This window comes from Vipera ursinii, assembly GCF_947247035.1.
Source record: "Vipera ursinii genome assembly, chromosome: 9".
In the NCBI taxonomy this organism is placed as follows: domain Eukaryota; kingdom Metazoa; phylum Chordata; class Lepidosauria; order Squamata; family Viperidae; genus Vipera; species Vipera ursinii.
Genome location: NC_139523.1, coordinates 6,166,555 through 6,181,363, shown reverse-complemented (window position 1 = coordinate 6,181,363; position 14,809 = coordinate 6,166,555).

Genomic DNA, 14,809 nt, shown 5'->3' with positions numbered 1-14,809 from the left:
TCTTCTTCTTCTTCTTCTTCTTCTTTCAAACTGTACAACATCCAAGGCTTTCAAACATAAATAGAGGGTTACTTGACAAAGATATGAGCGGGACATAATACAGTTCTGCCAAAACACCTATTAATTTGGGTGTGTGTTTCATTGGCTCACACTGTGCTCACATCTTGTTTAACCAGGACAGACAAAGACCTAATAGCAACATTTATCCAACATGTGAAGCTTGGTTAATGCTAACTTTGGCTACCTTCAGTGAACCCACGGTATTTGATTGATTTATGTTTATATCGTACATAAGGGTAACTTACACCCTCATTCCTTCTTGACATTATTGCAGTACCTCAAAGAGTTCTACATGGGGCTGCCCCTGAACACTATTCTGAATCTTCAGCTGATGAAAAAATAAAAAAAATAAAAGGGGGAGGGGGATGGCCAACATGTTAGTGGATGGGAATCATTTTAGCACAGCTACCAATATTGTGGATGCTGCATTGTTTGCCAATAGGGGCTGGTTAGTACCTAAAAGTCTATAATGAGGGATGGTCTTCCCACCCTGGTCAAAACACCCATATAGCAAACTCCTCCCATACTGGCTGGGGAATTCTGGGAGGTGAAGTCTAAAGATCTGAAAGTTGCTAAGTTTGAAAAAACGCTGGTCTACCACATATATAACCTATTTGTTTTCCCATTAGGTTTAACTTCTTATGTAGACCATCTCCCATGTCCACCCTCTTAGCTGTTATGTGAATCCTGCCAATAAAAGGTTCTCTTCAGTTTAGCAAAAGTAAATAAAACAAAAAAAAAAAGACTCTGGTTATTCATTTTCGTTGCCTCTAAGTGGAGCTATTGCTTTTCTATACTCTGTTTTTAAACACACCGGGAAAAGACAAAAGGAACACACACACACACACACACACACAGAGAGAGAGAGAGAGAGAGAGAGAGACAGACAGACAGACAGACAAATAGACAGACACAGAGAGAAGGGGGAGAGAGAGAGAAATACATACTTTGCAAATATAGGTTTGAAATTTTTATCATGTCATGTTCTCTTCTTTATTGAGCGATCCCAGGCATCCTAATTTGAGATTTAGGGGTTTCTGGCACACAAATGGGAGCATCTTTTTTTCCCAAGGTGAAATGAAGTGCATTTGTTATTGGTATGAAAAAGAGTTTTAGCCTTGTGAGACGTTCAGTTTCTTTCCCCATTGAGGGCTTGTAGTATTTTCATAGTAACCCCAACCCATGGGTGGAATGACACAAATTACTGTATAATATTAGCATCATGACTTCATTACTCACAATTGTCCTTTGGGCACCTTTTAATTGAATTATTTAATTTTACTATTTATTTAAATTAAATGGCTTTTCCACTTGCTGTGGGAAATGTCTGAAACTAGGAAAAATACCCATAAAAATACGTTTTTAAAATCTCTATAAGCAACGTGAATGATCTGGATGTGAGGACCGTATCCCTTGCTTTCTCTCTTACTTACTGAATTGTAGGAGTTTTTTTTTTAAAAATCCCATTTATATCCCGCCCTTCTCCGAAGACTCAGGGCGGATTACAATCTAAGAAGCACAAACCAATGTGCTTAGCAATAGCCTTCATTCTATGTATATGCCTGCTTATTAGGGCTTTCGCCCCCCCCCCCCCCCCAGCGGCATTTTTACAAAGTCAGCTTATTGCCCCCAACAATCTGGGGCAATTACTAATTGACAGTTACTAATTATGGAATGTTTTAAGGGTATAAAATTTGCAATGAGACTATTGACAGTCCTGTTGCAATGGTAAAATAATGAGGGGGGGGGATTACTGGGGATAAAGCAGCTTATCAGCAAAAGAGCAGGCTTCCCCACGCTGGCTCAGGAATTCTGGGAGTTGAAGTCCACGAGTCATAAAAGAGCCAATGTTGCCTACCCCTGCCCTAGTTGAACAACAGCAACAAAAGCTCAAATAACAGGGGACAGCTGATTAGCACACTTATTTTGTTTTATTATTTTATTATATTTAATTATTTTATTATTATTTTATTATCTCTCAAACCGAGGATTTCAAAGACTGCTTCCATCCTATACAGTATTCCAAAAGATAAAAGGGAAAAAGCATTTTGCTAAAATGTTCCATTTCTTTCACCACTGTCCATACCTTTGACTGGGACTTCTGCCTACCTTTTTCTGCTCTGCCCCTCCCTCTCTTTTGTGAGTTTTCTGACAGGAGGACTCAAATTATTTACCCCCAGTGGTTTCTACATTGGTCCAGCCACGTGTTTTATTACCCACATTGCCCTTGGGCAAGCTTCATTCTGCAAACAAGGCCAGAGAGAGCCGTACACATACATCCCTTGGGATGTTTTATCAGAGGAAATATTTCAGGGAAGCTCAGTGTGACTGTGCAGCGAAGGAAATAATGACGCTAGACCCGCAAAAACAACAAGAGCAACTTAATGGAGCCAAATAAACCATGAACCATATGAGGCTCAGGCATGGTACTGGTTGCCCTTGACTTTATAACCATAACTGAGCCTGGAGTTACAGTTATAATTCATGTGAATCATGCCAGTCATTAAGCTAGTCATCACATGATTGCACCTGGTTTTATGACTTTTTTGGAGCAATCATTAAGCAAATGCTATGGTCATTAAGCAAACCTCTTCCACATAAAGGGTACTTTCCCCCCCCCAGAAACCAGAAGTAAATGCTGGTTTCCAGCAAATATTGTGGGGGCACGACAACTGCCAAACACCCAATATGCAATCATATAACCTGGTGTTGGTGCAGCTGTCAGAACATGGAATACTGGTCCTACGTACCTTGTTTTGGGTTCATCAGAACTTTGAGTGGTCACTACGTCTGTGTGTCTTTGGGTTCATCACTTTGTCTCAGTTCAAGAAAAAGGACCCATAGATGTCCCAGGGTTACACTGTCCAGTAAAACAAGGGGTGGGGGTGGGGAGAAAACATTTCTCTCTTCTTTACATTACTGTAAGAAAGGCAGGCTAAAGTACTAGTGCAGTTATTTTTGAAAAAAAGAATAAAGACATAAACATCACTAAAATGAAGAGTAGATTGTAATGCATTTTTACTTCAATTTTGCTGGCAAATATAGGAAATGCTGGGACAAATGTCTTTGGGGAATTCCTACAGAAAAGATCTCTATATTAAAAATAGACAGAGTGGAATTGACAAGAAAGTAATCTGCGAATACCACAGGGCTTAGTGAAATTCTACTGACTTACTGATTCAAACATTTGATAACTATGGTTTCCATCTAATATGTCCTCTCTGCATCAAACAGTGCGGTTTATAGCACAGGATCCATTTATCACATTCTAAAATTCTGGCCATATTTTTAAAGTCACATTCATACACATCCATCCATTATAACGAAGAGACTGCCACATAATCTATACATTCAGAGCCAAGGCTGATTTTATCAATGCTTGATTCACTCTTCCTCAAGATGGGACTGAATGTCGCAAGGTTGATTTGTACGGAATTCCTTGCGGATGTCCATAGGGGACCAAAGATGTCAAGATAATGGCCATAATTATTGTGTCAAGGTTGAATTGCTAAGATGCTTGCTAGCCTCTGTTGCTATTCAACTTGCCATAGAAACAGTGGGGAGGGAGAACCTGGGAAAGAAATGGGAGTTTCAAGAAGCCGTCCACGGACTGTGAAACTCAAGGTCACAAAAGCAGGTGTCTGACGGAGAAGTGGACCATTCTCATAACAAACCAAAGAGATGTGATTGAGCAATGTGAACATTTGGTGGGTGGGGGTTATGAAAAGCTATTGTTAACTAACCAGATTTTGACAAGTGAAAATTAGACTTGGTTTTGCTTCTTCAGCACCATTCAATAAAGTTTATCTCTTATGGCACCTCAAGACCGTAGAGTTTCTTTAGTATTGAATTTGCTAGCCAGATGGTTGACACATTGCAATGAATCACAGTATATTATCGGGCTGGAAGGGACCTTGGAAGTCTTCTAATCCAAATCCCTGCCCAAGACAGGAGAATGTATGCTATCCTGGACAAATGGTTGTACAATCTTTTCTTTTTTTTATTGAAAAGTTTTACAATACATTTTTAAATACAAAAAAGCCCCCCCTCCTCCCCCTCCCCTCTCCCCAACCCCTCCCTACCCTCCCCTCCCCCCCTCCCCGACTTCCCAGAGCTGAATACAGGGTATAAAAATACAAACAAACATAATCTAAAATATGCTAACAACAATAAAACATTAAGTTCTGTCGCACTTTAACTCTCCATCGTCAAATTATTAATAAAATAACTATTAACTAATTATACATCATATAGATCCACTACTTATTCAAATGCTAAATGAAACTTTTTAGTCCCATATTTATTCTGAATATATTCAATCCATCTTCTCCACTCCACAATGTATCTCTGTTGCGATTGGTCTTTCAAATACACTGAAATCTTTGCCATTTCCGCCAAGTTAGAAACTTTTAAAGTCCACTCTTCTATAGTCGGCAGTTCTTCCTTCTTCCAATATTGAGCTACTAAAAGTCTCGCTGCCGTAATTAAATTCAACATCAACTTAACATCTATAACAGTAGTATCTGTAATAATACCCAATAAAAACAATTGCGGAGAAAACGTTATCCTTTTCTTAAATATCTTTTGCATATTCCACCAAATTTTAATCCAAAAAGCTTTAACCTTTTTACAAGTCCACCATATATGAAAATACGTTGCATCCTCACAACCACACCTCCAACATTTGGGCTGGCAATTCGGATACATACTTGCTAATTTTTTTGTACAATCTTTTCTTGAAAAACTCCAGTGATGGAGCACCCACAATTTTGGGGGCAAGCTGTCCTTTGATTAACTGCTCTCACAGTCAGGAAATGTCTCCATAGTTCTGATTAGGATCTGTCTTTAATGATCTTCCATCCATTTCTTCTTGTCCTGCCCTCAAGTGCTTTGGAGAATAGATTGACACCCCCCCTTCCTCTATGACAGCCCCTCAAGTACTAGAAGACAGCTATCATGTCACTCTTAATCCTTCTGTTTGTTAGACTAGACCAGGGGCAGGCAACCTTGGCTCTTTTATGACTCCTGGACTTCAAGTCCCAGAATTCCTGACTCAGCTGCTGACTCGGGAATTCTGGGAGTTGAAGTCCACGAGTCATAAAAGAGCCAAGGTTGCCTGCCCCTGGACTAGACATACTTAGTTCCTTTAACTGTTCATTGTACAATTTAGCCTCCTGGCCCTTTATTATCGTTGTTATTCTTCTCTCCATTCTTTGTAGGGTCTCAGCACTTTTTCTGCATCATAGTGACCAGATCACTGGAGAAGAGCCTCATGCTGGGAAAGATTGAGGGCAAGAGAAGAAGGGGACGACAGAGGAGGTGGTGTCTGGATGGAGTCACTGAAGCAGGAGGCGTGAGCTTAAATGGACTCCAGAAGATGGTAGAGGACAGGAAGGCCTGGAGGAACATTGTCTATAGGGTCACGATGGGTCGGACATGACTTCACAGCTAACAACAACAACAAGTGACCAGAACTGGACACAATACTCCAAGTGTGGCCTCACTAGTGTGTTCTTCCTTTTTTAAAATTTTTTTACAATGGTTGTAAGTTGAGGATTATCTATACTCTCAGTCGTCCTGGTTATGGCTGTCCCAAAGGTGCTTTTTTTTAAAAAAAAAAATCAATTGCTTTTTGAAAAAGCACCTTGTACTCTGCCCTGTGTCAGTGAAAGCTCATTCAGTGTTGGGATGTTTCTATTTCAGAGTAACAGAAACTATTCAAAAAAAACTAAGAACACAGAATAGACATAATGTTAATAAGATAAGACTATCAAAGAGATAGCCCCAGTTCAAAGGAACAAGAAAATATTCTAAAGTGAAACTGAAACCCTTTTTTTGGCTGCTTTTTTTTATTCCTTTCGATCAGTGTTGACTCTAGGTGACAGTCGGACCACTCCCTGCAGTTTTCTTGGCAAGATTTTGGAAGTGGATCACCATTGTTGTTTTTTTTCTTCTTCCCAGAGCTGAGAGAGAGGGACTGGCCCAAATTCACCCAGTTGGCTTCTTGCCTAAAGCAAGACTAGAACTCCCAGCCTCCTGATTTCTAGGCCGGTGGCTTCACCACTATACCAAAATGGCTCCCTACCATGCTTACTTTTTAGCCTTACCCACAACCGTATAAAACAATCAGAGAAGAAAGGGAGGAGCCCCCAGTGGCTTAACAGTCAGAGGAAGACACTTTGGAAAGACCTGCCCTCAAGGACTAGAACAAGGGTAGGCAACCTGAGCTCTTTTATGACTCGTGGACTTCAACTCCCAGAATTCCTGAGCCAGCCGTGCTGAGGGGAAAGGGAGCCAGGCTGGCTCAGGAATTCTGGGAGTTGAAGTCCACGAGTCATAAAAGAGCCAAGGTTGCCTACCCCTGGGCTATAAGATTAAAAGTGGCAATGGGAGGTATGTACTTTCAGACTTGCAAGATTGATATCGGCCCTGCTGGGTAAACTAAACAGGAAACACAATTAGAGGAACTAACCTAATTGTGCAGTGGGCTAATGCCTCCTTAAGTAACACCAGCTGCCTGCAATTAGTGCAGGTTCGCGTCCCACCAGGCTCAAGGTTGACTCAGCCTTCCATCCTTCCGAGGTAGGTAAAATGAGGACCCAGATTGTTGGGGGCAATTAAGCTGACTTTGTAATAATGCCACTTGGGGGTGTGTGTGAAAGCCCTAATAAGCAGGCATATACATAGAATGAAGGCTACTGCTAAGCTTGTAAGCCGCCCTGAGTCTTCGGAGAAGGGCGGGATATAAATGGAATTAAAATAAACAAATAAAATAAATAATCCTGCTTTATTGTAAGGCTGAACTAACAGGATCTTGCAAGTCTGAAGGTACAAACTTCCCACTGGCACTTTTAACTGCTTGAGCCATTGGTTAAGGTCCTTCCTAAGTTTCTCCCTCTGGCCTTTTAGCCACGGGGGGGGGGCTCCTGCCTCTCTTATTTAATTGTCCCCTTGTTTCCCAAGGTCATTCTCACATACCATTACAATACCCCTGTGCCAACATCAGGCTCTCACCCATTCTTCCCCCCCTCCACTTCTCAAGAGTCCTATTTGTCACATTCACCCACTCACTCCATGGGCTCTGGCTTCAGAAGCATCTCAAGAAAATGTGCATCAGCACAATGTAGGTTTTGTGCGACCATTCTGGGCAGACGTGAGTTTCCTCTGGTTAGCCAGGAGAAGAACAGGGCTGTTGTTTGACGGAGTTGAGAACTTCTGTCTGTGAATGCCTGAACTATTAGTGGGGCGTCTTTGGGGACGTGAATTCTCTGGGAGGAGGGGCAGGGGCAGTCACTGGATCCATCTTTGGTTGATAGAAAGATGCCACGGAGGGGGAGATCATTTTTCCTGTCCAGTTCGACACAAAATGCACATAATTTGAAGAGCCGATAAAAGAGAACACAGGTAGTCCTCAACTTATGAGAAGAGTTGAGCCCAAAATTTGTGTCGCTAAGCGAGAAATTTGTTAAGCAAGTTTTGCCCCGTTTTATGACTTTTCTTGCCACATTGGTGAAGCAAATCGCTGGAGGTGTTAGGTTAATAACGTGGTTGCTGGGTGAATCTGGCTTCCCCATTGGCTTTGCTTATTGAAAGGTTGCGAAAGGAGTTCAAATGACCCTGGCACACTGCAACTGTCACAAATATGAGCCAGTTACCAAGCATCTGAATTTTGATCACATGACCATGGGGATGCTGCAACGGTCATAAGTCTGAAAAATGGTTGTAAGTCACTTTTTCCTGATGTCATTGTAACTAAACGAACTCTTTCCAAAGGAGGTAGAGGAGGAGAGGTCCCGGGGCTTATGGAGCGAAGGAACTGGATGAGACTGTCGGCAGGCCCAGAGGAAGAGAGAGGCTTTTGGAGGAGCTGGTGGTGGCGGCAGCAGCGTGCTCCAGGGGCGAAAAGAAGCGAGGCCCCTTTAAAGAAAAGGTGGAAGAGATAAGATCAGAAAAAGAAAAGGAGGTGAGGTTGTCGTGCAGGAATACAAACTAATTTGAGGGCTAAACCACATGGAGCTCCATTTCCATCTGTCCTGTTTGCCATCTGTCCTGTCCTGTACACTCCCTAGAAACTAAAATGGATGATCTGAAAGTTGAGCTGGCCTTGAACAAAGAGTGCATATCGGAGGTGGTGACCCTTGGAGAGCTGCATGCAATGAAATTTCATTGTGAAGTATGCCGATTGGTGTACATTCGAACTGACAATAAAGTAGTTGTTGTTATTATTGTTATTGTTATTATAAGTCAAGGACTACCTTTATTTGTAGCTTAGGATGGAAATTTATTTATTTATTTATTTATTTATTTAATTGGATTTGTAAACCGCCCTTTCCCGAAGGACTCAGGGCGGTTTACAGGGAATTAAAACAAGAAATAAAAAAATTGAAAACCATTAAAAAGATTATAACAGTCCCTGAAAGAGTAAAAACCCCAATTAAAATTAAAATTAAAATTAAAATTCTCAGCCTGGGCCAGAGAGCTCGAAGAGCCAGGTCTTCAGGTCTCAGCGTAATGAACTGAAGTCGGGGGCGGTCCTCAGCTCCATGGGCAGCTGGTTCCAGAGGGTAGGCGCACCCACTGAGAAGGCCCTTCCCTTGGGCGTTACCCACCGGCAATCTTTTACTGGCGGCACCCTGAGAAGATCCTCCCTGTGGGAGCGCACTGGATGAAGGGAACTTGATGCCGGCAGCAGGTGTTCCCTCAGATATCCCGGACCCAAGCCATTCAGGGCTTTATAGGTCATCACCAGCACCTTGAATCTCCTTGAAATGGAGGGTTCTTGGTGCTCCACTTTAATTCACAGACCCCACTCTGTACTAGCAGTGATGATGTTACCTAGTTCGAGCAATGAAACGTCTACATAAATACAACCAAGCTGAGAGAACAGCAAGAACCCCTAATTTGAAGAGGACTCAGAAGCTGGAGCTTGTCCAGCATTCATCAATGAGGGCATTTGGGGGGCATTTCTTATTGCAGGTAGTCCTCTACTTATGTCCTCTACCTCATTGCAAAGAGTAATGCTCATCACGGTTCTAACTCATGATAATTGTAAATCGGGTCATTCGTGTGACTGGCCTTGAATTTATGAACTTGTTTGCAGTGTTTCGACTTGTTTGCAACAGTTATCAAGTGATCTCTGTGGTCCATTAAGCCAATTGCATGGTTTGCTCTGGGCTGGTTTATATATGTTTATTTATTTATCAAATTTGTCAAGTTTCAGAGAGGGCCAGTCACACATCTTATCCAAATGTGCACCCCCCCCACTCCAATGCTGGGATTTTGAGCAATAATAAAAATATTAACCGTTCCCTCAAAGAGTAAAGATTATTAATGGACAAGCGTAAAGCAAGGGTTTCACTGAGCATGCCCAGGCCAGCATTTGACAGCTCATAGATCAGACCTGGTCTTCAACTGACAGATCTCTGAATCTTCAAAGGAGCTCCTTTGTTTTTGTTTTGTTTATTGAAAAGTTTTAAAATACATTTTTGAAACATATACCCCATCTACCCCACCCCCCTCCCCCTCCCTCCCATCCCAACACACACACCCCGACTTCCCAGAGCCGAATATAGGGTATTAATTACATCATACAATCTTACTCTAAAATATTCTAATTACTATAATTACTCTTTAAACCCTATCGCACTTTAACTCTCCTTAACCATAGAAAAGGAAGCTAATATGGCCTCTAATTACAATAACTAATAACTATTCAAATGCTAAATGATACTTTGTAGTCCCATACTTGTTCTGAATAAAATCAATCCATCTTCTCCATTCCACTATATGGAGCTCCTTTGTTAACCTCAAAGGGACGCGGTGGCTCAGTGGGCTAGGACGTTGAGCTTGTCGATCAGAAGGTCGGCAGTTTGGCGGGTCGAATCCCGAGTGCCACATAACAGAGTGAGCGCCTGTTACTTGTCCCAGCTTCTGCCAACCTAGCAGTTCGAAAGCACGTAAAAATGCAAGTAGAAAAATAGGGACCACTCCGGTGGGAAGGTAACAGCGTTCCGTGCGCCTTTGGCGTCTAGTCATGCCGGCCACATGACCATGGAGACGTCCTCGGAAAAGCGCTGGGTCTTCGGCTTTGAAACGGAGATGAGCACTGGCCCCTAGAGTTGGAAACGACTAGCACGCATGTGCGGGGGAACCTTTACCTTTACCTTGTTAACCTCTGTGGAATTTATCTGCACTTTCATTCTTCTGCCAGATGGAACTGTGTCAAAAGTTGTTCAGGTATTTACAACCTGAGCACACCCCAAGAATATCAGTGGATCAGCGGCCACATCAAAAAGAAGGTTCTGTTTTCTGGAATGACATTACTGAAACGCTGTTGACTGGTTCGTTTGAAGAACATCTAGAGTTCACCTGAGTTTCCAGTAGGCCAGAGTTTCTCAACCTTGACAACTCTGAGATGTGTGGACTTTAACTCCCAGAATTCCCAGCATGTTGGCTAAGGTTTTCTGGCAGTTGAAGTCCACACGTCTTAAAACTGCCAAGGTTGAAAAACACTGCCTAAGCCCTGGATTGTTCTTTCTACCAAAGTGGGATGTGGTGATCTTCTTCCAAAACACTGTGTGCAGTTGGTGCCTCTTATTCTCAGAACCGTTAGGTTCTGCCTGGAACTTTCCTTGATTTTCGAGAGAGGCTTCAATGCCCAATAAAAGCAGGACAGTAAAATAATGCTCTCCGCATAACACTGAATTTGGAAACAAGCCAGAAAGTTCAACAGGTTCAAAATGGCTCCACTTGATTACCGAGTCATGTTCCTTCTACTCTTGGTGACCTACATTAGCAACAGAACTAGTGCTTAGACTTACATACCGCTTCAAAGTGCTTTACAGCCCTCTCTAAGTGGTTTACAGAGTCAGCATATTCCATACACCCCCAACAATCTGGGTCCTTATTTTACTGACCTCGGAAGGATGGAAGGCTTAGTCAACCTTGAGGCGGTGAGAACTGAACTGCAAGCAGTCAGCAGAAGTAGCCTGCAGTACTGCGTTCTAACCACTGTGCTACCATGGCATATTCAAGGGCATATAAGACTTAGATCTCAGATATTTGTGAAACTTTGCTCCTGGTAATGAAACATCTTTAAGATCTTTGGGGAGAATATATTGATGATTGATTACAATCATAAATAAACCCAAGTTATGTCTTCTTCTTGCTCTGGATCTCCTTCCTTTGTGGCTCTTTGGTCATCCTCTGCTTCTCTGGTCTCTGAATTGTTCAGAGGATGCTGAACTTCCTGGTTTTATCCTTGTGGCTTCAAAACTTTACCTTAATGTAACCCATCTCATTACTTTGGTATGAAGGGCCACACTGAAACGTTTGTGGCTAACAATTAGAGCTACTGCATGGTGCATTTCAGCGCATTGTTAGTGGGATGGGAGAAGGTGGAGGCAGCAAGGTAGGACTTTGTATTCTTCATACACATGAAGGTGTGCTCACAATTGCGCACAAGCTCACAGGGATGTTGACTTCAGATTTTGAAGAAATTGGGAACATAACCATTCATCTTCAAAAAGAAGCATCTATCAGAATGGGTATATACAGTGATGAGATGACATAGAGGGAGAGAGGGAGAGAGAGATGATAGATAAATGATGGATAAATGGATGGCTAGATTATAGATGAATAGATAGATGATATAGAGACAGATATACCTAGATAATTAGATAAATATGGATGGATGGATGGATGGATGGATAGATAGATAGATAGATAGATAGATAGATAGATAGATAGATAGATAGATATAGGTAGGTAGGTGGGTAGCTGGGTGGGTAGGCAAGCAGGCAGGCAGGCAGACTGACAGACAAACAGACTGATAGACAGACAGATAGCTAGATATGAGTAGATAGCTAGATATGGATGGATACAGATATAATCCAAGACCTTGTAGCGCATTGCCAGATAAGATCACAGACAGACAGACAGACAGACAGACAGACAGACAGACAGAAAGACAGACATAGATGAGCTATAATCTGGATAACCTCTAAAGCTAATGACTGTATGTAGTCATCTAAAGTACAATTATATCCTGTAGAGGATTTGAACCTCATAAAATAAGATGAGCCACGTATATCTGATGAGTTCCAGGGAAGAAGAAATTGGTCATATACTGTTTCCTAATGATCAGTGTAAGAAGAAGGACAGTGTGGTTAAGAAGCTTATATTTGGAACTCATGAAAACCTAATCATGGTCCTTTCAATCCAAGCATGATCAATTCAGTGGGGGACATTTCTAAACACAGTAATTTCTCCTCCATCTCTCTTCTCAAGTAATGATTCAGTCTAGGCTTTGCAAGATGCTTATAGTTATTATTTAGATTAATCCAAGAGAGGGCTTGGTCTTTGCAGAACATTGCCTGATAAGACCACTAACAATGACCAATATGCAATTCCTGAGCCTTTATTTTTCCTTCTTTGCTTTCTGCATGTTTTTACTGTAGCTCTCAGAAATTGTGTTCTGGTTGTGTGTGTTTCTTCCTAACAATATAGTGGTGCAAAGTGTGTGATAGCAATAAGTGCACATGACAACCACTTGTGGGACAAATATAATTTGACTGCACACCCCTGAAAAACCTGGACTGACATTTAATTCTGGACCCATGTTTGGGCAGTGTTTTTCCATTTTATCACCTAACCTATGCAAGTGTTGGATAGTTATGATTACTCCTTCCTTCAGTTATATAAAGCTGGTCCTAAAAATGGCATTGGAAGAATTGTCTTTGTCAAAAGAATGCAGAAATCAACAAAGGAATTTAATTTGACATCCCTGCGGCTGTTGCTTTAGTGTCCTTGCAAGCTTTCCAGAGGCCTCGTCCTTAAAAAAAGGTCATCATCATGAGTAATGCTTATACTATTTTGATTGAACTCTAATCCACAAGGTTCCTTTTTCTTCACAGGAAAAATGGGAAAATGTAGAAGCGGCAATCCCGCCGCCTTTGCAGGAGACAAGGCGTTGGCTTGTCCTTCAGGAAGATCTCACCACTTGGAGACTAACATCCGCTGTTCATGTACTTTTGGTGGTAACTGAGAGCGGATGGGAATTCTTTCACCTCTTGTGCTTCTCATGGACCTCTGGGGAAAAGCAAAACTCCCCTTTGGCAATAAGGACATTTCTTCCTGGAATTAGCCCTATCCATTGTCATGCAGGCAAGATCAAGTCTCTCTGGTCACTCTCTTTTCTCTCAAGCCCGTCCAACATTCATAAGTTCTTCCCATCAAAGAGTCCACTTTTTGGGACAATGGTGCTCCAGACTCTAAGGACTGACTTGCCAATGTTGAAAAACACAAAGCAGTCTTGGTTTTCCAGAAGTGAGAGGACCAGGCTACACTGATTTATGTCCTTGTCCCCATGATATTAGACTACTGCAGGGAACTCTACAAGGGGCTGCTTTTGAAGACTTCAGTACCTGCAATCAGAGTTGGTTCAAATTGTGGTGGCCCCCTTATTAATCGTCATGAGCACACTATACCTATCTTGCAGAACTTGCATTTGCTACCAGTAAATGTGTAAGTGCAATTCAAATGATTTTGATTTATGAAGTCAGCTCTACCTGGCATAACAGATACTCGTAGGATGACTGACTCTAACTGGATTTGACCCATCTAAAATGGTCTGAGTGCCTCAGTGCCTGGTACCCAGTTCTATCAGATGAATCAGACTGATCTCCTCTGTGTTGATCCTCTAGAAGCTTTCAGACCCGACTCTTCCAGCAAGAAGGTCCTTAAAGAATGAGAGTTTGCCATCTTTACGTGGAGGACATTTATTACTACTTAATAATAATAATAACACATGCTACTAATATGTAGTATGTTTGGTGTTTCTCTAGCTGTGTAAAGTTATTCAGCATTTTAGTACATTGTTTTATGTTGCTCTGGATTTGATAAGTAAATAAAAACAAAAATAAACTTACAGTCTTCAAAAATCCATCAGACTAAGGTCATGTACAAGTACCATTGTTTTAGAGTTGCTTTTCCCAATCTGTTCAGTCTCTAGATGTGTGTACTTCAAGCTCCTAAAGTTCTCAGCAATTGCCATGCTTGCTGGTGGATTTCCAGATCTCAGTATACTGTAGATCAGGATTTCTTAACATTGGCCACTTTAAGATGTGTAGACTTCAACTCCCAGAATTCCCCAGCCAACATAACTGGCTGGGGAATGCTAGGAGTTGATGTCCACTCATCTTAAAGTGGCCAATGTTAAGAAACACCAATATAGAACCAATAAGGTATAGAGTGAATCCCTTACTAATCACATCATGTTGTGTGTAAGTCCTTTCCTGACATGAGGCCCCTGTACTGGACCTCATCAAAGGAGGAAAATCAACAGGAAGTTCAGCTGCAGGAACTAGAGCATATTGTTGCTTTGAATGCATATTTATTCATGTATTTTTTGTATTCCGTTTTTATTAATTTACAAATAATTAAAGGTGGCGAACATAGCCAAAACACCTTTCTTCTCTGATTTTCCCCACAACAACAACCCTGTAAGGTGCGGTGAGTTGGGCTGAGAGAAAGTGACTGGCTCAGTCACTGGCTTTCATGGCTAAGGCAGGACTTGAACTCACAGTCCTCTGTTTTCTAGACTGGAGACTTAACCGCCAGACCAAACTGCTGTCTATGGTCTCTCACTAGACCAAACTAGCACATAAAGTCTGTGCTGCTATGGGGATGCTGGGCCTCTCACTTCCCCATTCCTGGGATCCAGGCATGCTTACACAATGAACAATCATCA